This window comes from Monodelphis domestica, chromosome 6 (assembly GCF_027887165.1).
Source record: "Monodelphis domestica isolate mMonDom1 chromosome 6, mMonDom1.pri, whole genome shotgun sequence".
Taxonomy (NCBI): Eukaryota; Metazoa; Chordata; class Mammalia; order Didelphimorphia; family Didelphidae; genus Monodelphis; species Monodelphis domestica.
This window is the reverse complement of record NC_077232.1, coordinates 93,601,995-93,625,759: the sequence shown is the minus strand read 5'-3', so window position 1 is coordinate 93,625,759 and position 23,765 is coordinate 93,601,995.

Below are 23,765 nucleotides of genomic sequence, written 5' to 3'. Positions count from 1 at the left end.
CTTGTCAGAGGCAGTTAGGTGGTACATTAAATAAAGGTCTGGACTCAGAGTGAAAAAGATCTGGATTTATATTTGACCTCAGATATCTAGTGGTTGTGTGACACTTATCAGGTCACTTAAGTGTTTTTTTGCCTCCTTTTCCTTAATTCTTAAATGGGAATGACTATATTTAACCTGTAAAGTGCCCATGAGAGTGCCTGACACATCTTATTCCCTTAATCCATGATTTTTCCCATTCCTTCTCTCCTGTTTTTTTAAGCTACTCCTCCATTTACTTAGTGTCCACTGCCACAAGCTCATTTAGAAATTCTGTGCATTATAGTTTCCAAAAGAACATGGATTCTTGCCCAGGGAGAAATTTGGTATCCCAAAGACTTGATAATATTCATTATTATAATTAGTGGTAGTAATAATAATAATAATTAAAATGTACATTTATTTGTGATTTGGTATTCATTTTTTTTTCATAACAACCTATGAGGTAGGCTGCTGGTAGTATATAACCTCCATTGCAGGGATGAGGAAACTAAGGTTTTGGGAAGTGACTGCAGTTGCACAGCTAATAAATATGAGGAATAGGAGTAAAATTCTAGTTTCCCAACTCTAGTTGAAGTGTGTTTTCCTCCAAAGCACATTATTTTCCATTGGCCTTTTAAATTTATAATGATCTGACAATATGGCAGGTACTTGGGCCAAAGACTTGAGCTTCTGGTTTTGCTCAATTTCCTTCAAGAATATGACCAATAATTCAGGAGTTATATTAACTAAAGTAAGTTATCTGGGGCATATGTGTGTGGTGGAGTGGGAAAGAAGAAGATTGGTGATAATTTACACAAAGAAGGTACTAAATGAACCTGAAAGTGACTAATCTAGCCTAGGGAGAGAATGTTTTACTATTATTTAGGCCCTTTAGATGAGAAGTCACTTGTACACGGTAAGCATCTCACTTTTATTTACTGATCAGTCTGTACTAATCATGGACCTTTAATCATTCCGGTTTAATTTATATTCAACACATAAGAGTTGCGATACCTAAAACACCATTTCCTGCTTTTTATATATCTATCTATCTATCTATCTGGGCAGCAATTCTAGGTGATAACACAAGTTTTAGAAAAGATTGGAAGCCAGACACAATGCTTTAATTGTCAGGAGTCTGGACTACCCTGAACTAAAGCCTCACATATAAATCTGATCTGTTACTTCTTAGCAGTACAATCTCTATCAAGTCCATTTACCTCTTTCAAATCTTCTGTCTCTCCATCTACAAAATGGGGCTGACAATACTATGCTGCAGAATTGATTTGTATGCTAAATAAGATGACTTATGAAAGACACTTTATAACAGCAGTAATTCAGTATTATCACTGAACTAAAGGATAAAGACCTAAGAAGGCTTGATGAGAAATGCAATATTTGGATTTTCACAGGGAAAAAAATGAACAAAACAATTTCTTGATAGTTTTCTGAAATGACAGGGCTATTGGCAAACCAAACTGTTAAGCAGGGGAACAATGTGTACATAGGATTGGTCTTCCTCCAAAGTTTTAGGCACTAAGCAAGCATATGTGAATCTGTGTCATGCAACTGACTGGTACTTAGGTTAGGCTTCCAGGCATGTCTGTTCAGAGTATTTCCAGTGGTGGCAATATGGTTTTTCTCGTGTTTCAGAGCAACTTGTTTGTAAAAGAATTAAATATAAATGACAAAAATGTCCTCAAGACCAACCTTAGATATGAACTGAGAAGAAAGTATGAGAGAATTGACTATAAAAATAGCCTTTAACCTATTAAAAAAGTCCCTTTTCTCAGCCTTCTACATTGCCTGAAAAGACCATAATAGCATTGATGGATACTGAATAGCAACATCAAAGTATGAAAGCCAAAGCAGGGTTTTGAGTCAAAGGACTTGAGTTTGAATCCAGATTTAGCTACTGACTAAACTGTATGACTCTGGGCAATTTACTTTATGACACGTAATTTTTCTCATCTTTAAAATGAGTAGAGAAACTAGAACAATCTCTAACTTCTCATCCAGTTCTAAAGCCTGACAGATTTAGTATGAAAATTAGCACAGCTAAGATGAAAATCCAAATTATTAACCGGGAAAACAATATTTGTATCTAGCATCCATGTTGACATATGTATATATTTTCCACATGTGTATGAAATGTATCTACACATTTTTATATACATCTCTATATATCTCTATCTCATTTTCTATCTATATAATAGTTGTAAAACTACTTGAGCCATAGATATGGAATTCGTCTTTCTGATTTCATGCCCACTACTTTGTTTAGTACAACATCACCTAATTATGGAATTTCTTTTATTTTCATTCTCTTGATGACCCAATCAAATCACCCATTTTCTAGAATCATAGTTTCTCAGAGGTGGGGATCTCAGAGGTTATCTAAATCCTACATCTTCTAGACCAATGGTCCTCCTATCCACTTGCATATATGTACAGTAAAAAAAAGCTTTTTACCTAATAAGATGGTTCACTCTATTTTTAAATGCCTTTAATTTCTAGAACATTTATTAAACTGATTCTGACTCTATGAAACTCATGTATATAACTGACAACTGGGTGGTACAGTGGATAGAGGAGTTAGAGGAGTCAGGAGAACTTCAGTTCAAATTCTCACTCCTGTATTTATTAGCTAAGTAACCCTGGGAAGTCACTTTACCTCTCAGTGTCTCCATTTCCTCATCCATAAAATGGGATTAGTAAAAATATCTACCTCACAAAATTGTGGTGAAGATTTTTCTTTTAAACTTAAAGTATTATATAAATGCTAACTGTAACTGATGATGATGATGGTGGTGATGAAAATGTAATTTCCATCTAGTGTCCCTAATAACTTCATTAGAGGTCAAGCATGTATTCTATCTTTTACATAAAAGGCTCTTCACATATCTTAATTAATTAATACTAAAGAGGTCATACTAAAGTCATTAATTTTTTTAATATTAACTAGCTATATGACAAACCTTCCTAGGAGATGGCTTCCACTTTCCCATACCAATTAGTCTTTCCCATATGTGTTTCAGCTTCTCAGTATCTCTCTTAGATATTCTCCCTCTAGCACTGAATGCAACATTCTAGGGATGGAATGACCTCCTTTAACTAGGACAGAAGAAAGGGGAACTTTTATATTCCTCATTTTATAGACTTAGTCTGATTAGTACAGCCTAAGGTCACATCAGATTTTGCATTATTAGTTAATGTTATTGAGTTAGAAAGCCATAAAATACACAGAATTTTTAAAGGAATAAATGATAAATCATGTCTCACTCAATCTATACTTATTGAAATGATTTTTAAAAGTTGGAATCTAGGAATCTAAGTGTAGTACTGCTTTATATTTATATGTATGTATATAGATATATAGATGTATGTATGTATACACATATATACCTGTTAAATTTCATCTTATCATTAAAGACCATAATCTTAGAAATAATTAAAATTACAAATAAACCAAAAGATCATAGAAAGACTTATGTTTGGGGCAAGTATGCTTCAGCATGTTTCCAGCAATGATTTATGTGTACTCATTGTTAGAATTATTCTCATTTTAAGGCTAAGATCTGCTTACTGGTAATTTCCATCTATTGTTTCTTCTTCTATCTATTGTCCAAGGTCAGGCATAATAAGTCAAATAACTTTAATTTACCAAAAAGAAGGCTAAGACTTAGAGACATCAATTGACAAAGTTGGTGAATTTATTTCATATAGGATTTCCCCCCTTTATTTTTTTCCTTTAAAAATTAAAACAACATCTGTCCACTTATTGACCTTTGTTCAGAATTGCATAATTAGCATCAGACATTTTCTTAGCCTTTTTGAGTAGAGGAATTAACCTTTACACAAAAGACTTTTAGTTATATCTGAACAATGAGACAAATTTCTGGAAATTTTCTACTTCCTTTCTTTTTCCATTGTCTATGATTTGAGGCAAAACAAAATTGAGCATTCTTCCATTAATTCACCTAACTAGATTATGTACAAATCTATATTTGGTAAATGAAGATATGTTCAAAGAACACTAAAGCTATCTTCTCTGAGAAATACAGCTGCTTTTCTTAGTCCTATTGGCAAATCATTTACCATTATTTATTCCTGAAACTTAAATGGAAATGCCTTTATATTTATTAAAGAAATCATTTTTTCCATGAGTATAATCAAGCATTCAAATAGCATTTGTACACTGAACTAGTGGGAAGAGTAAAGATAAAAATACAACACAAGAGCTGCATGTGCAAAATTAAATTTGACTGCTCATGCAAATCAGCTTTCATTAGTTAATGGAAGATTGAACTGTTGTTCTTTCAAATTCGCCATGCATACAGTGGGAAAGAGAATGCAAGTCAAGAGAAAGAGATTCTGGACCTTTCCCTGATACTCACTAATTTTATGACTGACTATAATCATTTTTACTCTCTAGGACCTACTTTCCACATCCATCAAATGAAGGGGTTAGACCAAATGAGATTAAAGGTCACATCCAACTGTAAAATTCTGTTTTCTATTTCAAAGACTCATTAAAAAACCTTTTCTATATTTTAAGTTATCATCCAGCTTTAAACATTTTATGTTCTAAAGTAACTCCAAACTTGATAGTCTAAATTCTAAGGACCTTTTCAGCTCTATCAGTCTATATCATACTTCCAAATAAAACAGTGTCTAGATTAAATTTAACTGAGAAGCATTACACAAATATAATATCTTTCTTTAATACTTTTAGTGTTATGGAATTTCTACAGGTAAAATATTTATAATATCTTTAAAAAGTGTTTCAATTCAGTTTCCTAAATTTCCCTTGAATTGTTGCTGTTACTTTTACAAATCATGTCCAATCGTATTTCTATTCATCAAGCAATAATAGGCTATGCCATAAAAATACTTTCATTTTCAAAAAGGGTTCTTTTAATTTACTGTATATGTATAAGTATCCAAGAATATTTCTGAGCTGTTCCCCTTTTCTTTTTCTGTAATTCTATTTTTAAATTTTATTTTCTGCAAAAATGCTTTACATATAATTTTTTGGCATTCATTTTCTAATGTTTGGAGTTTCAAATTCCCTATTTCCCTCTCTCCTTTCCAACTCCCTGAGGTAGTTGGCAATTTGATAATGGATATACATGTTTTATCACAGAAGATATATTTATTTTAGTTCATCATGTTGTAGAAGAAGACACGTGCATTAAAAAAAAAAAGAAAAATTGTATAATTTGATCTGCATTCAGACTCCATAAAATCTTGCTTTGGAATTGGGTAGCATTTTTCAACATGAGTCCTTTGGGATTGTCTTGGCTCATTGTTTTGATGAGAATAGCTAAGTAATTCATTGCAGTTCATCATACCATATTGATGTCATTGTGTACAATTTTCTCTTGGTTCTTCTTACTTCACTCTGCATCACTTTATGCAAGTATTCCCAGATATTTCTTATTTTTCTTAATGGTGGATTCACCTTGATGTACATTCATATAGAGGTAGAAGGTAGGGACTCAATGCCACCTGAGTACTGAAGAAAAAAACATACATATATATATATATATATATATATATATATATATATGTGTGTGTGTGTGTGTGTGTGTGTGTGTGTGTGTGTGTGTGTGTGTTATTCTTCTGAAATTCTGATTTTCCTTGATATCCCAGAACTACTGAGAAAATTTTGATGTGTAAGTGGTAGGCTTCTGAGCCAATGATATATTGGAATCATTGAAAGAAGTGTTCCAAATCTCACATTTTATCCAAAATTGATTTCTTCCTCATTCAATTTTGAAAATACCCAGATTAATGAAACAGTGACTGACAACCTTAGAGTTTATCTGGAAGTACCTCTAAAATCTCACGTATGCACACAGACAATGATGAATTCACAAACAGAAACTTTTCTTTTGTGGCTAATAAGAATTAAAATATATTTCCTGTGAATGAAAGGTGATGGTTCAGAAAAGGAAAAAAAATGATATAAACTCATTATGACGGAGAAGGTAGAGTTGACCAATGTATATTGAGTTGTTTTGATGGTCAAATGAGTTAACATATCTAAACTGCTTTGTAAACCATAACACTACATAAGTGTTAGTTATTTTTATTATTGTTATGATCATCATGACTATTATTATTATTTATAGCAGAAGTGAAGGGTCTTTACAAATGGACCTTCTGGCTCTATAACTCTTAGCAATATCATTTTTCAGTGACTAGAGTCATGAAATTACCAATTGCTTTGTAATCAGCACAAAAGGACATTTTACACTATTTCATATAGTTGCTCAAGCAGCTGCTCTTTCAGGTTGGGTAGGGAGCTTACCTGCACAAACTATAGATGGAATGTTAACATAGAACAATGGCAAATATTCTCAATTACATGGACTGCTTCTAGTCAAATAAGTCCTTCTTGTAGGTGAGTTTCTGATGTGATTCTTGTCATTCTTCAACCCTTTTTGTTCATTATTTGAGCATTAATGCCACCCTACTAGCTGACCAAAGATCCCACTATAACATTTGATGATGCCTGTATTCCAGCACAACTCATCTATATCTATATCTATATCTATATCTATATCTATATCTATATCTATATCTATATCTCTATCTCTATCTCTATCTCTATCTCTATCTCTATCTCTATCTCTATCTCTATCTCTATCTTTATCTCTATCTCTATATCTATCTATATAACTGAGGAGGAGGAAGGTGGAAAATAATTTAGTCCAACTTTTCCAAGAGAAACTGAACATGTTACAGGGGAATAGCTGTTTTTCACAATAGTTCTCTTAAGTAAATAGAATAAGCAATATTGCCCATATTTTGCTGACCATATATCTAGAGCTAGAAGGGACCACAGAGATCATCTAATCAGACACTGTACAGATGACAAAACTGGGACTTAGGGAAATTTAATGATGGGATCAAAGTCACACATGAAATGTATGAAAAAGATGAAAAAGTTTAGAATTCAAGATCTTTGTATCTAGAGCTCTTTCCTCTCTATCATTAAGTGGCTTATAAATAATGCCAGCTAATGGGGATCTTCAGGGAAATTCCAACTTAGGTCTCCTGAATCCAAGATAAGAATATTTTCTACTTTATCATATCCCTAAACTTCAAGACCTAGGTACTTGGTGCTGATATAAGTAATAAATGATTGACTATGTACTGCGAAAGAAGAGAAGCAAACACTTGAGTTTCTAAAATCCAATATTATTGCAAAGATAGAAAATCTGAGAATGAAGAGTCTCCCTTTTTGAAAGAAAATACCAATAAGTGGATTCTCATATCACCCTGAGTACCCTTTAATGTCAAAGGGGAAGGGCTATAGTATTCATACATACCAAGAAATCTCAAAGTAACAGAGGCACTGTGGTCATGAGTTGTATTTTCTGAGCCAATAGCACATTAAGTAAAGGAACATAGAATGCTTTTCACAGAATTATGGCTGGAGAGCTGAATCCCTAGAGAAAAGAATAAGAACCATATTTTAGAGTGATAGCAAATGAATTGGGCCAAAGGAAGTAGAAAAATGAAGGAAAGTTCATTGGTTTCTGACCTAAGGAATTAGAGCTATAGTAGTTCCTGGAGCTAGCCTACAGGAAGAAAAATTAGGGAGCGCAGTAAATGGATCTAATGTGTGTAAAACACCATGTGGTAGCAGTGAGAGAAGGTATAGGAGGTAGAAAGGGGGAAAGCAGCCAACTGTGGCCTCATCTTTTGCTTCTGCTCCCCCCAGATCTCACAGTAGAAGTTTGGTTCTTGGCTGTCTCCTCCCTATTCAAGGCTCCTGTCTTTTCATACTATATGATGATTATCATCTATTTGGTATCCTTATCAGTATTCCTGTGGTCCAGCCCTGAGAGGAATATCTTCCTCTAATGTCATTTACATATCTGTTAATTTGTATTAAAACTATTCTGATTCAAGCTGTATGTCAAAGTGCTTAAAGGGGAAGCTAATGATTGTCCCTGAAAGTTATCTAAATATTGACTGAATGGTTAGACATAGTCAACCAAAGAATGAGAAGTCCTTAAAATGTTCCCAAGCCTGACCTTTTTTTTTTTTAAGGAATATGTCTCTGAAAATGGCAAAGAATTGTGTACTCTGAACTGTTTTTTTTTTTTTTAACTATCTCAGTGTGATGAGGACTTTTGAGTCACTGATCTAAACAAAAATATATTTGAATATTTTTACCTTGGAAGTTGATATTTGCTTTCATGAAGTCTGATCTTCTGAGACTCAAGACACAGCCTTAAGTGATGATTAGGTCTTGAGCATCACAGAATTTTTATTTTAACATCATATTTTTAAAAATCTATTTTGATCACGAAGCCCACAGAGAATGTTCAGCTCCCAGCAAGCCATTCCTGGCCAGTTCTTCCATGGGATGCTTCAAAGCATCATCACATCTCAGGGCATGGAGCAGCAGAAACCAGAAACTGAACAAGAATGTAGCTGTGGGTAATATTTTTGAATTTTATTCAGTCATTTAATTTGCTTGCAGTATGATTTCTAATAAGGAAAAATTTGTTATTTTTAGGCTCTGCCTGTGGGTATGTTTTCATTTTCATAATGGATTCACTCATCCTGAATTATTTTGAGGGTCTTTCAAAACTCTGTCCCTGATCCACAGCAACAAAAAATCAGGGTTTTAATAAAAAAAAAAGAAAAAGAAAAAGCATGTCTCTGACATGCCTGTGAGAGCAGAATTGTACTTGGGCCAAACTGAGTAGGTTGAGATTATCTTCAGTCCTTCTATTAACATTCATTCAATCATTCATTCACCAAAGGAGAAGCCTCTAGAGCTTTTTGAAAAAAGAAATGATGCATTATCTCTGTTCTCAAAGAGCAATTACACCTGTAAGATAATTAAGATATGTAATCAATTAAGCATAAGAGGAAAACTAAATTCTTTAAAATCAGATAAAGATTTGGGAGGAATCCATTCCAGGAAGAAGGCATAGTATGAGAGAAAATACAGAAATAGGAGAAAGGACATAGCTAAGGCTTCAGAATGTTGTTCATTTTAGCTAGACTAGACAAGAAATTAAGGAGAATAAAGTGACCTGAGGCTGAACAGGTAGATTAGAGCAAAATTATGAAGGAACTTGAATATCACATATAGGAAGTTTTTAATTTGTTTTTAAATTTTGTTGAAAATACAAAAATAGTATCTTGGAGTACAAACATGACATAACTCCAGGCATGGGTTGGAAGATTGCCAGAGCAATGATAGGAAAGTTGGCTTAAAGAAGAGCCTTGGAAACAGACTGGAACATATATTTTTGGAGATTAACATATCTGTTTAGGTGAAGAGAGACGAGAACCTAATCTAGGTTAGTTGCAGTAGAAATGGAGAGGAAGGGTCTGCTGGGAGAGAATGAAAAAAGTAGAAGGAATAGGATTTAGCAAATGACTAGTAATTTAGATGAGAAGATGACTCCAAGATTATGAGCCTGAATGGCTGGGGGAATGGTGGTTATAAGAGAAACTAAAGGATTACCTTAGGAGATAGTGAAATTTACATCACTGTAGCTCCTCAAGGAGAAGTTGGACAACCACTTGGAGGCATTAGGTAAGAATGGGTTAGCTTAGTTAAGTTCTGTAATAGCATATCTTTCCACTTCTGAATTCCACAGAATCAAAGAATTTACAAATTAAAAGGGACTTCATCTGAGCCAAACTATTACCTGAAAAAAATACTTGCTTAGACAAGTCTATTTTGTTTCAGGCCTTGGAGTCCCATAATTTATTTTAGAAAGTTAAATTGTTTGTATTTTATTTACTTCTTGAAATAGGATGTTACTCTGGCAACTGGTTAGGTGGAGAAAGGAAGACTCTTCTTTCAATTTAAGAAGCATAATTAAATGTTATAGATTCAACTAATTTCTTGCCTCATGAAAATGATGTAGGAAAAGAGGTTATATTTCATATCATTGTGCTTTGAATTTTTATTTCCTCATAAAGTTCTATTCAGGTTACAGGAACACCAAGACAAAGTCAATGATATTGTTTGTCATGGCCCCAAATTATAATTTGGCCCCTGAGTAGCTTGTGAAAGTTTCTGATTTATTATTCAATAGAGAACCCCAGCATAGTTATATCTTATCCTTGAAGGTGATATTCCTCTTATTTATTCTTTTTAGATTACAAATATTGTGGTTTTTTAAACTTATTTTATCTTTGTAAATCCCATTTGAAATGGATTATTCCAACACAATTTTCAGATGAGGAAACCAAAGCTCTGAAACATAGAATGATTTTCCTAAGACTACAAAGCAAGTTTTAGATGCCAGGTCTTCTTAGTTACTCTTCTTCATCTAAACCCTTATAGAAGAGTAGATTAGAGGATTGGGGAAAAAAAAACAAAACCAGCTTTTATGAAGTATTGGCTTTGACCTATTCTGCTTGTGTTGTTCAATAGCTCATAATTTCTCAGTCCCCTCAAAAAATACAATAGGTCCCTAACAATATAAATTGTATATCACCTGCTGCTCTGTTCCATAACAAAGAAGTCACTGATTTAGACCAAAACAGCCAAAAATATAATCAAAAGAGAAAAAATGACAATGCTTTCATAGCCTTCACTCTTTGAGAGAATCCCCTCCAGAAAGTTCCTGGTAGTTACCAGTTAGCAGGTTTTAGGTCTTGAATACTTAAATAGAATATATACATATTTTCTGTTTATAATATCATCAATAGTTTTAAAAGTTTACAAAGCATTTTCCTCATAACAACCCTCCAAGGTAGATAGTGAAAGGAATATAATCTTTATTATATCAATTTAAGAAATATGAGACTGGGAAAATTAAATGACTTTTCTGAATTCTCACAGTCTATAAGGTTTTAGTCTCCTGACTCCATTTTTACTGTAATGTGCTGGTGGACAGAAAAAATATTCTCAGTAATAAGAAAAAAAGAAAAGGTAAAGAAATAAGAAAGGTGGTAGAAAAATGATTAAATATTTGTTTACAACACAGAATTTGAACTTGAAAGGAACCAGGAGCTTGGTGAAGCCAAGTCATATTGGAAAGCATGGCATGATGCCTAGAGTCCCTCCTTAAAGACTAGCCAAAGGCAAAATTAGCAAGGAGGCAAAGTTTGATTTTGGCACCTGTGGCCTCTTGATGATGTTCTTTTCCTAATTTCTTTTTCTCTTTCACATAATTCCTTCCCCTTTCATGTATTCAATGATTTTCTGTGCTTTCTTTATCTTATAATAACAACAATAATAAATCTGCCTACCATTTATGTAGTACCTACTATGTGCCAGGGAGTATGATAAGCACTTTAAAAAATATACCATTTTATCGTTACAACAACCCTGAGAGGCAGATACTAATATTATCTTCATTTTATGGTTGGGGAAACTGAGGAAAAATAGAAGTTACGTGACTTGCCAAAGGTCATACAACTAGTCAGTGCCTGATATCAGATTTGAACTAATTCCATGTCTAACACTTTATCCACTGGGTCACCTAGTTGATTTCACTCCTAATAATAAAACCTGTCTTCAGGAAAATATATGATTATTAATTGAATGATGTTTTGGTACAAGTGTTAGAATCTTAGAGCCCAAAGCAATCTTTAAGAGCATCTATTCCAACTTCACAGTGGAAACAAAAATTACACCTTCCAAACTTCAGCAGCATCTGCTTAAACACCTCCAGGGCAAGGACCTCGTTCTGTTTTGGGACAGTGCTGGTTTTCAGAAAGTTCTTCTTTATCTTAATTTTAAAAACATCTCTATGTGCTTTATACCCACAGCTCCTACTTTTACCTCTTTAGACCAAGCGTAAGCCTTAGCCCACTTTCATGGATACACAGATTCATAAAGGCAGCAATCCTGCCTTCCTCAGAGTTTATTTCTCTTCTGAGAACTCTTTTCTCCTTCAATCAATCCTGATATAATGTCAGAGCTTTTCTCTGCATTCTGCCTCATCCTCATCTTTCCTAAGTGAGACCCGATGATCCGTATAATCCTTACCTGGGGTATTCTGGACATTTTTATTCTAAAAAACAACAAAGTCCCTAGTATGAAGGAAACTTGCTAGACTTCATTTTAGTTAATCCAGTTTTCTACTATTTATTACCTGTGGGACCTGTGGCAAGTGGCTTAATTATTGTACGTTGGATTTTTCTCTTCAGTAAAATGAAGATGTTCAAATGACCAGATAAATTCTAAAGCCTTTTATTGAATTAAATCTCATGATCCAAAATAAAGGAACTTTATGAATCAGTAAGATACAGGGGGAATAATTTGGGAGGATAAATATGCCTTTGTGCAGAAGCCCAACCCTATTGATTTCCTTCATTACTCACTTTTTTTCCATGAAGCACTATCATTTTTTAAAAGTTCAGTTCCTGGGCTGAGCAACCACCTTTCCACTTCCTCTCTTTCCTTCCTTTCTCTGCTTGAAAAAATATTGAAAATAGCAGTCTTATTAGGGCACACCCAGCCATCTAATCCAGTGCTGGCTCCCTGGTGGACTCTCCTTTACACGCTGTGAACAGCCTGTTATTGCAAACTCCTGCAGACAGAGAAATCATAGTGAAGCTAACCAGATTGTCTTCCCAGACCAAATGCTTTCCTGAGTTCCAATAATCTCAACTGTTGCATATTAACTAATTCATTAAAATTATAATTATTTTTTCTTATTACTAGGTGGCCAAAGAACAAGATTTTAATGGTTTCATTTTCAATTTTTCATATGTGTGAACTTGGATAGACACAATTTCTCTGGACTTAAATAGGAGAGGACTAAAGTTGCTTGAAAGCAGGCAGATCAGAAGATCTCTTGAGAACACTTCCAGCAATTTCCATTCTGATTCTTTAACTGACTATTAGCATTCACCAAATGACTCTCAGTTTACTATTTAATGCTCCGTTTCTCCTATCTCTAATACTAACATTTTCCCACATGAAATCCAAAAGCTGACCCAGACATGTACAGGAAGAGGGTTGAGTTCTGCTGTAGAAAAAAAAAATTGCAAACTAACCACATATAAAATAAAATTCTTTTCAATTTGTATATAGTGCATATGATATGACTTCTCATACAATGATAAATATGGTTCTCTCCATTTTATAGATGGAGAAAATTGAGACTGATTAAAGGCGTATGCCCCTATTCCCTGAGACAATAGTTTCTAAGCTTTTTTTTTCTATTCCATAGTATAATTGTAGATGTAAACAAACATCTTCACCCTGGAGGAAGAATGATTCTACATCCTCCAATAAAAAATGAAGACATGGTCGTGAGCTGCTTGTTGAAAGGTTAGATAAGCAAGTCAGATTTTTCTAATTAATTTATTTCCCAGTGACAATTAAGGAAGCCAGAGAAGCTAAAAGGAGTTGGAAATAGTATAGAACAACATGATATTCAGGGATACATGGCTGAGAAAAGGGAAAGAAATTCAGATAAATGTATTGGAAGTAGCTGTCAGGTATCGAGGATGCTGAGACTAAGAGAGTGTGAGCACACACAACCTTTTGGCAAAAGATGAATAGCAGTTTAATATGTATCCTCATTAATTGGAACATTTGACACCCCCCTCAATCTGTTAAAATGTTACGTCTCTGTTGCAGGAACCAGCAATGGGAAGAGACAAGGAGAGGTGATCTGATTTTCGTCTGGCAGCTTCACTCGGTGCTCTAACTATGACAAGATAAGGCCATACTAAGCTGAATGTTGATTTTCCAGGCAGACATCTGAGCAAGGTTATGGGCTCCAGATAACTCTCTGCCCAAGAAATCTTAGACCTGTTTGTAGAGAGGTTATAGCAGGGATTGTAGTTATTGTACCAGCTGATTTATGAGATCCCGTATACGATTGAGATTCTATTATTATGTCATATATGATTATTTATGTGAGTTTCTGTATTTTTCTGCTGTTCTGACCACCCTAGCTTCGTGTATGTTGTTTTATTCCCCAGGAAACAGAGACTTTTTGATGAGGAATATATGAGAGTAATGGAAAGGAAGGAAGGGAGGAAGATAATTTGGATCCTATAACTTCATAAAATAAAATGCATGTGGAAATTTGTGATTACATGTAATTGGGAAAATAAAAATATCTTAAAATAAAAAGACCAAACTTTTCAGATGACACTGGTTAGTCATTGTGGATGTACCAGTCATAGTATATTAGATCAATTAAATGAATGTCAGTTAATTCAAGTCTTAAACTCCCTCTTTCTTCACTCTTACGGAACACCATCTGGGCAAGAAAGAGGCACCCCTACAAAGTTATTGGATAAGGTATGAAAAATATTTCCATGAATAGCTATGAAGCAGGATTTCAGCTTGGGGTTGGGGTGGTAGAAACTACATAATCTTATTAATGGAGCAGGAGAAAACAAAAGATGAAGAAGTTAAATATGACATTTAAATTTAGGAGCTCAGTCTTCCAAAAAGCCTTCAATGATTACTCTAATAAGGAATGATTGTTTCTGCTCAGTCAAGTCAACAAACATTTCCCAAGTGACTTTCTACCAGACATGGTGCTAAGAGACACTAATATATTCTTGTTGAAATACACCCCTTTGGAAGTGTGCATCTGAGTGCTGGACAAAGAAAGACTTTATTTATTTTCATTGACTTGATTCAGTGATCATCTAGTGAAAGATATAGGGGAACACTTGACTGAGTGTGAAAAACCAGGTAGGGAACCGTGGTGCAATTGGACTAGTACTCTGAAGCTTTAAGGAAGGCAGTAACTTACTGTTGGGGAAAATACAAAATTTAATTTGAGAAGTAAATATGATGTTATTGAAGGAAAAGAGAATGCTAAAAATTGGGAGGAGGAAAGGAAAATATTGCTTGCAAGAGATGTCTTGTTTCTTTAAGCAAACTAAGGATTCTTCTGTAAAAGAAGACAGGAAGGTAGGAGTGCATTCTGGAATTTGAGATATGTCAATTGCTATTCATCTTCTGCCAAAAGGTGGTAGGTTCACATTCTCTCAGTCCTAGTATCCTGGATATCTGACTCATCCACATTCATCTGAATTTCTTTCCCTTTTGTCAGCCTCATGTCAGTGAATGACATATTATTCTATATTATTTCCAACTCATTTTAGTGGCCTCTGGTTTCCTTAATTGGCAATATGAAATAAATTAATTCTAAATTAAATAAATATGAAGATATATAATGTAAATCAAATATTAAGTATAATATAATATTACATTAATATTACTTAATTATAAAGGCTTACTCTCTTAACTAATCTTTCAATAAGCACTCTAATACCACATGTCAATTTTTTTTATCAAATGATGCAGAGTCTTATGCCATGATAAGGTGTGTATATATATCTACAATTATTCTGTGGGTTGAAAAAAAGATTGGAAAATACTGTCTCAGGAAATAGGTAATACTTATGCCATTAGTCCGAGTCAAAGTCTCCTTTTCTCTATCTGTAAAACGGACAAAACTATTTATATATATATATATTTACACACACATTAAGAATTGCCATGTCATATGCCTTAAAATAAAAATGATAATAATTTTATTTTATATGTTGGTGGCTTGTTAAAAAATAATAACTCTTAGGCTGTACCTCAACTTTTTCTTATACATGTATAGGTCAGCCCCTTGGCCTGATACAGGAAAAGGTTAGCCTTAGAGACAGGGGAAATGAAGCATTAAAACAGTAAACTGAGAGTTAAAGGGTGAACACTAATAATCAGTTTTAGAATCAGAATGGAAATTACTCTAAGGGTCCTTAAGATATCATCTGATCTCCCAGCTTTCAGGCTGGCAAAGAATTTTTAGCCCTTTTTCATACAGAGAAACTAAAGTCCAGAGAAACTGTGATTATTCAAATTCACACATATGAAACCATTAAAATCCTGCTATTTGACCAACCAGTGATATGAAAAATAATTCTAGTAGTTGTTAATTACATCACACTTAAAAGTTATGATATTTTGTCTAGACTTTATAATGTGATTCATTTAAATTTAATTTGACATATCTCTGTTAAGTGCCTATGCAAGCCTGATACCACATTAGGCCTGGGCATGAAAAGGTACAAATAAAATGGCGGAAGTAATGGAACGAGGGCAGGAAAACATGTGTGCAGATAAGAAACAGGTGTTACAAATAGCATTGCCTTCATTTTACATAAGAAGAAATTTAGACCCAGAGAGGGATTATATTGGCAACATACCACAGGGGTTAATATGTGCAATTTAGAGGGGGAAAGACCTGGGTCCAAACACCACCTCTACCACTGACTAGCTCTGTGACTATGGCCAACTCAAGTAATATCTCTAAGACTCAGTTTTCGTATCTATAAAACAGGGATAATGATATCTCTAGGGTTTTTAATTTAATATTGATAGATAGATAGATAGATAGATAGACAGACAGACAGACAGACAGACAGACAGACAGATAGATAGATAGATAGATAGATAGATAGATAGATAGATAGATAGATCAATCTGTATCTGTTCAAAAGAGGATTGAAAGGGCAGGTAATTAGTATAATGGGTTTTGAATGAGGAAGATCTGAATCTAAATCCAGACACTTACTAGTTGTGTGACCTTGGGCAAATCAGTTAATCTTGTTTGTCTCGGTTTGGTTTTCTCATCTTTAAAATGAGCTGGAAAAAGGAAATGACAAACCACTCTAGTGTCTTTAACAAGAAAACCCCAAATGGGGACCTGAGGAAACAGACATGATTGAACAGCAAAGATGGATTAGCTTAATGACTTTGGACACATCAAGTACTCCTTGAATATTAGTTTCTTCTCTGTAAAATAGCCAAAAAAAAAATCACATGACTCAAAGAATATTAAAGAAAGTATTTTGTAAACCTTATCATAGCATATGAATGATAGTCATTAAGCAAAATAACTAGTAGAAAGTGTTCTGGATTGATATATACATATGTACATATACATATGTACACATACATATATACACACAAATATATATATACATATATACACACAAATATATATATATATATACGTACACACACACACACACATATATATATATAAAATCTGGATGCAAATTCCACCCCAACTATTGTTGTGGTTCAGCTGTTTCTCAATTCTTTCTGATGCTCTGTTGACTATTTGTGGTTTTCTTGGCAAAGATACTGAAGTGGTTTGCTATTTCGTTCTCCAGTTCATAGATGAGGAAACTGAGGCAAACAGGGCTAAGTGACTTGACCAGAGGCACACAGCTACTGTAAGGTTTGAATGGTAGAAGTTTGACAAAAGTGAGGAGAACAGTTTGACAAAACACTTAGTCTAATTTGAGAAGTACAGACAGAAAATAGAAAGGAGGAAAGAGATTATTATTCTAATACCCTATGACTATAGCTAAATTTCTAATACTAACTAAAATTTTAAAAACCCTACTTCTGTCTTCTGAGGATAGGTGCTTCTTGCCTGGCCAGACCAGGCCTATCTAACCTACACTATGTAAAATTGATTCATTAACTACCATCTTACACTAATAAATCAACAGCCATCACCCATGAACTCCTTCAATCAGGCTTTATCCTCCAACTGACAGACCTCCTCCTATCTCAAGATCCAAAGGCAAAAGATCTAACTTTCAAATGCCAGTAGCAGAGGTTGAGACAGACCTCTTACTCTCTAGAGATCCAGAGGCAAAAAGCCCTAATTGTCAACTGTTCCTTCCTTATATCTCCCCTTGTCTCCTTTGTAACAGAATCTTCAGCTCTAGCATGCTGACTCCTGTCAGCTCTGGTCCACCTAGAAACCCCCCTCTCCTGCCTCTTAAAGAGACAGAGGGTAAGATTAAGAAAATCCCTTTAACACTAGTAAGCATCTGAGCCCAGATTTGATCTAAGGAAGATGAATCCTCTTGATTCCAGTCCTGGTGCTTTATCTATTATACCACTTAACTTCTATGTCTACGTTTGTGTTTTTGGTGGCTACTTACTTTCTCTGGGCCTTTGCCAAATCACCTACTAAAATGATCTTGTTAAATGTATCAGTTTTTAAGAACATATTTATGCCTCAATTTTCTGCTGATGGAAAAAAATTTGCTATTTCTAATTCTCAAGAAGCACTAAAAATACTTACAGTTATGCACATATAAGCTATTGTGATTAAACAATTGAGATCTGTAAACAAAAGCTTAAATGTGGAGAGAATGTATTTTAAAAAGTCTGTGGCAAATACTTTTATAGAACAAGGGAAGATAGAATTCTGGCATTAGAATCTTCCTTTAATACTATATGAGCCTTGACTTTGCCCTACATTTTTTTCCTCTAATTTTTCAATTATTTCTCTAAATGGTTCCTAGCAGGAATTCTATTCTAGGTCCAATTACTTACCTTTGGTATATTTATTTCTATAAAGTAGGGTTTTTTAATTTTTTTTTCATCATAGATTCTTTGGATGGTCTGATGAGGATTATAGATCTCTCCTCTCAATTGTATTTTTAAAGATGTAAAAATAAACTATATAAGATTATAAAGAAAACCAATTATTTTGAAATACAGTTATCCAAATATATATCATCACCTTAAAAATTCTCAGACCCTCTACTTTAAAATTTTGCTTTAACCTCTATATCAGCTAACTGGCTCACTCCCTAACCATATCAAATATGCCTTGACTTCTGTTATATTACTCAACAAAAATATGGGGGGGGGGTATGGGGAGGATGGATACTTTTATATCAATTAGAACCATCTCAAAATGGAATGAATTAGTTTACAAAGTAATGAGCTAACTATCCCTTGACTCTTCAAGCTATGATTGGATAACCATTTATCAAGTATGTTGTAAATAAAGCATCTACGATTCCTCCAGTTATGGGATTTTATGACTCAATGAGAAAATCCTTCCCTCATTTTTCATATCCTCATATTGCTGCTACAGATACTATTACATACAATGGTTGACTTAACAATGCATTAAATACCCTGATATCCAGCCTCACCTACCATGGAAAACAACAACTCTTTCTGCATCCTTCCTGATAAATAATCATTATTTCTGTTTCTCTGGTACTTTGAGATTTGGAAATCATTTTCTTTAAATGAAACTATAAGGTTACATTATTGCATCCATTTTACAGACAAAAAAATGGAGGCACAAAGATATTAAGTGACTTAACCTTATCTCATAGTTAGCAGAAGAGATGAGTGTCAAACTCAGATGTTTTAAGAAGAGTGTTTTTTGTTTTTGCTTTTCACTACATCATACTTCCATAATTTCTGATTGAATAGTTCCATTGATGCAGAGAGCCCTATCTCTCAAAGCAAAGTCTAAACTTCTCCCCTGCCCTTTCTGGGTAATTTCCAGGGACCCAAGCTGTGTCCTTGCCTATCTTAATGCTCTGTCCTTTGGATTGCAGCCATAGAACCCTTTTTAGACTTCTCCCTTATCTTTAGACTCTTATCTGTGTTCTTTATCATGTCTTTGCCCATATCTTATCTGTACTTTTCCCATCCTATATTTTTGTATGCTGAGGCCCAGACAAAAGAGGTCAATCAGGCTGTTTCTTTACTAACTCTCTTTTCAGCAGTCCCAGACCAGTGTGCAAACTGTCAACAATGTTCCTCTTCTGACTTAGGTGTAGTCTGATTTTTGGTAATGCTGTTTCCCAGTATTTCTCCACTACAACAGCATACTTTTAACTTACTGGTGAATACTGGTGAATGACTTCCAGTGACTGTGCTGGTGATCTATACTTCATTTACATTTAGCTTGTGTGGTTTCCAAAAGGGATATTTAGGTCCAGTTTGTTTAATTTGAAAAACAAACAAATGTGTTTTATTTCATTGCTATTTGAGTTCATACTTTTATTTGACACTTTTGTCACTGATGAAACTGAGGAAGTTTTTAGTATTCCATTTCAAAGAATTGAACTGAAAGTTTTGTTTTGGTAATGAATGCCTCATAATAAATAAATGTGCTTTGCTTAGGAAATAAATAAAACAAACTAATATTAAAAATTTCAACATAAAGTAAATATATTGGAGTGTTTTGAAGGGTAAAAGTCGTGGATTTAGAGTGAGAAATTCTGAGTTTGAATTCAAACTGTGACAGATACTCTCTGTGTGACCTAAGGTTGGTCATTTTATCTTTCTAGCTACAACTTGCTCATCTTAATTTTAAAAATTTAATTTAATTAATTAATTAAGAATGTTTTTCCATGGTTACACCATACACTTTTTTCCCCTTCCCTCCTCCAACTTCCCTCCTGTAGCCAATGTGCAATTCCACTGGGTTTTACATGTGCCATTGATCAAGACCATTTTCATATTATTATTATTTTTTTCATCTTGAAAGTGAAGGGTTTAGACTAGATGGTCACTATTATCCCTGATATCTAAATTTGAAATCTGTTGATCCTATGATTGTGAAATGATTCTAGAGGTATCACTGCAGATTTCACTTAAATAATACATTTAAATATATTATAGCATTTACCAGTACAATAATGAATTTATTAAGAAATGTTCATGCCTCTTTTTGGAGTTAACGTGGCCAAAATAAAACTCCTATTTACCTAATTACTGTTTATTTCTTGAGCCCAGCCTTTTCAGATCAGAAGTCCTGAGACAGTTTCAGGACTCTCTAGTGGTCAAGTGAATAAGTTGAGTCCCCAAAGAGAAGGTTTCCATGTTTTTCTATATCCTTTGTATTAAGGGCTACCACCATTCATGGGTCCCACCAAGAAATGAAAAACTGAGTGTCCTAGTGGTCTGTTCAACTGGAATCTCTTATTGTCCTCCACAAGAGGGCTCCCCATTAGTATACAGTATCAGGGACCTGGATGATTAAATTTCCTTGTCTCCATCCTATTCAAAATTGTTGTGCTACCTTAGGCAACAAAGTGAAACTTTGATGTCATAGTAAAGATCCTTTTCTTGATAAAATTCCAGTAAGGCAGTGAATTAGGAGCAAAGGTGAATAATACAGACCATTGAAAAGCCAAGACTGGCTGGTAAATAAACAAACCTTCCTGGCATAGGTAACCAACTCAGGGTCATTTTTAGACACACCCACTCAGGAAATGTACTTTTGATAAACTCTATGAATGAGGTCACCTTAGCTACCAGTAAGTTGTTGTTTTTTTTTCCTAATATCTAAACATGAAACCATTAGAGGTAACAAAACTCTTTCATCTAGATGAGTTCAATGGAATCATCATGCCACAAGGAAATAAACCTAGAATTTCAAAAGCTGGGATTTCGGAAAGTTTTCAGTTGTCATGAAGTATGCATAAAATGGAAAATTCAAGAGGAAAGAGCCCAGGTCCAAGGCATTTAGAACTTTTCTCTGCCTAGAAGATGGTCTGATTCCCTTCTCCTTGGAAAGATGGTGGCTGATGGGGACCAGTGGAAAGGTATATGTGTATCTAGGGATATGTATGTATGTAGCTATATATTTACAGTATAGGTAGGTATATGCCTATAAATAATATACATATATGAAAATATATAACCATGCATGTTCATATTATATTAGACATACACATGTATATTGGTCATGAACATATATGTAGATAGATACACATATATATGCATAACAAACAGCAACAAAACTCCCAAATAAAATCTTCCAGATAGAAACTTTAAAACACACCAAGTTAATTCATGATTATAAAATCCAAGAAAAAGTCTCATTGAATCATTTTCCTTGTAATACATAATGAGACACATAGAGAGATCTATGGGCACTAGGGAGGTTGTCTTGTAAGGAACACATGCTAGACAGTATTCCAGTGTCCAAGGACTGAGGAAATGTTGGAAATTTCACCATTGGGAAATTTCATACTTGAAAAATTTCCTATTGAGAGTAGGAACTCTATTGGAATGTGAACCCCATTGGCATGGGAGGTTCCTTCTCTTCCCTTCTTAAGACTACTTTAGAACAGAAACCTTTTGCTGAACAATGGAAAGGGCTTTGACCTATGCTTAAGCATAGAGATGAAGTGCAGAGTGTCTACTGGTCAATAATCTTGTGCAGCATGTAGGCATAGGTGACAACTGAAAGTTACTTGGTATTATTTATTACCTAGTTATACATCAAAGATGTAGACTGAGTATGACGCCTGATTCTAGGATTAAGGAACAAATTGGGAAGTAAGCAACAACTGAGAGGCTTTGACCCTAGTAGCAACTATAGGTCACTATAAATGGTCCAAACCATTCATTTTAAAGGTGGGGGAAAGTGAGAATCTCACTTTCAGAAGCTCAATTTCAACTTGGAATACAGTCTGAAGCTACCAAAGAACCAGGGTAGGAGGGCAGCTGGGTGGCCAAGTGGATGGAGAGCCAGGTCTAGAGATGGGAGGTCCTAGGTTCAAATCTGACCTCAGGCACGTCCTAGCTGTGTGATCTTGGGCAAGTCACTTAACCCCCATTGCCTAGCCCTTACCACTCTTCTGCCTTGGAGCCAATACATAATATTGATACTTTTTTTTTTTTTTAAGCCTTACCTTCTGTCTTGGAGTCAATATCAATACTATGTATTGGCTCCAAGGCAGAAGAGTGGTAAGGGCTAGGCAATGGGGGTCAAGTGACTTGCCCAGGGTCACATAGCTGGGAAGTGTCTGAGGCCAGATTTGAACCTAGGACCTCCCGTCTCTAGGCCTGGCTCTATAGTATTGATTCTAAGGAGGAAAGTAAGGCTAAAAAAAAACCAACTAAATAAAGAAAGAAAGATGCAGGGTAGGAATCCCAAATCAAAGAGAAGCCTTCAGTTCTTTCACTGAACCCCATGGCTGGTAACAACTTAATCCAACAGTAGTTTAATGAAACAAGATAGGTAAGTCTATAGGTTTATTGCTCCAAACCAAAGCAGCATTAGGAACCTATAGAGCCAAGATCAGGAGAACAACCATCAGGGTTCGAACTGAATCAGACACATTTGTGATTACTGAAAGCTTACAAGTCATTAACCAGAGTGGTCCTTGAGATCCTTGAGTAACAGAACACCCAATACCCCAAGAAAAGAGCAGAATGACAAGACCAATCATTCCTTCCACAAGTATACAAAATCTTTCCCTAATATGAAGACAAAAAAAAAATCCTTAATATATAAAAGGCATTATGGTGATAGTAATACCTAAGACATAAACCCAGATGGTCCCAAAACATCTACAATAAAATCCTCAAAGAAAAGCACAAATTCAAACAAAATTTCTGGAAGAGGGAGCAATAATCAACCTTCTCAAGTCTTTCTTTTAAAGTTTTTTGACTCTGCAATTTTGACCTAATTATATAACTTGCTCACTTCACTCTTCATTATTTCATGTGGGCAGATCTCCTAGGTTTCTCAGAAACTTCCACTTCATCATTTCTTCTAGCACAAGAGTACTCCATCACATTTCTGTACCATTACTTGCTTGGCCATTTCTCTGTTGATTGTCATGGTGGTGCACATCAGTACTCTTGGGCCAAGGCTGATGGGTTCCTTTATCTCTGATGTTCAGAGCTAAAGTAGGATAAGCTGATCAGGTGCCCACCTGATATTTAGGATCAGAATGGGGAGCCCTTGAGATGGGGAGGGGAGAGGGACGCCATGTTTCTTAAGAGGGAAAAAAACTGGTTTCATGTTAGAAATGGAGCAAGACAAAACTATTCTTGAAATGAAGAGTGGAATTAGGCCTGAAGCAATCTCATACTTTTAGACTGAGTGAAAGAAGAAAAACCAGTCTAAAAAAGTCAATCAATGTTTAAAAATATATTGTATTAAGAACTAGTACGAATAAACTTTCAATCTCACAACCTCACT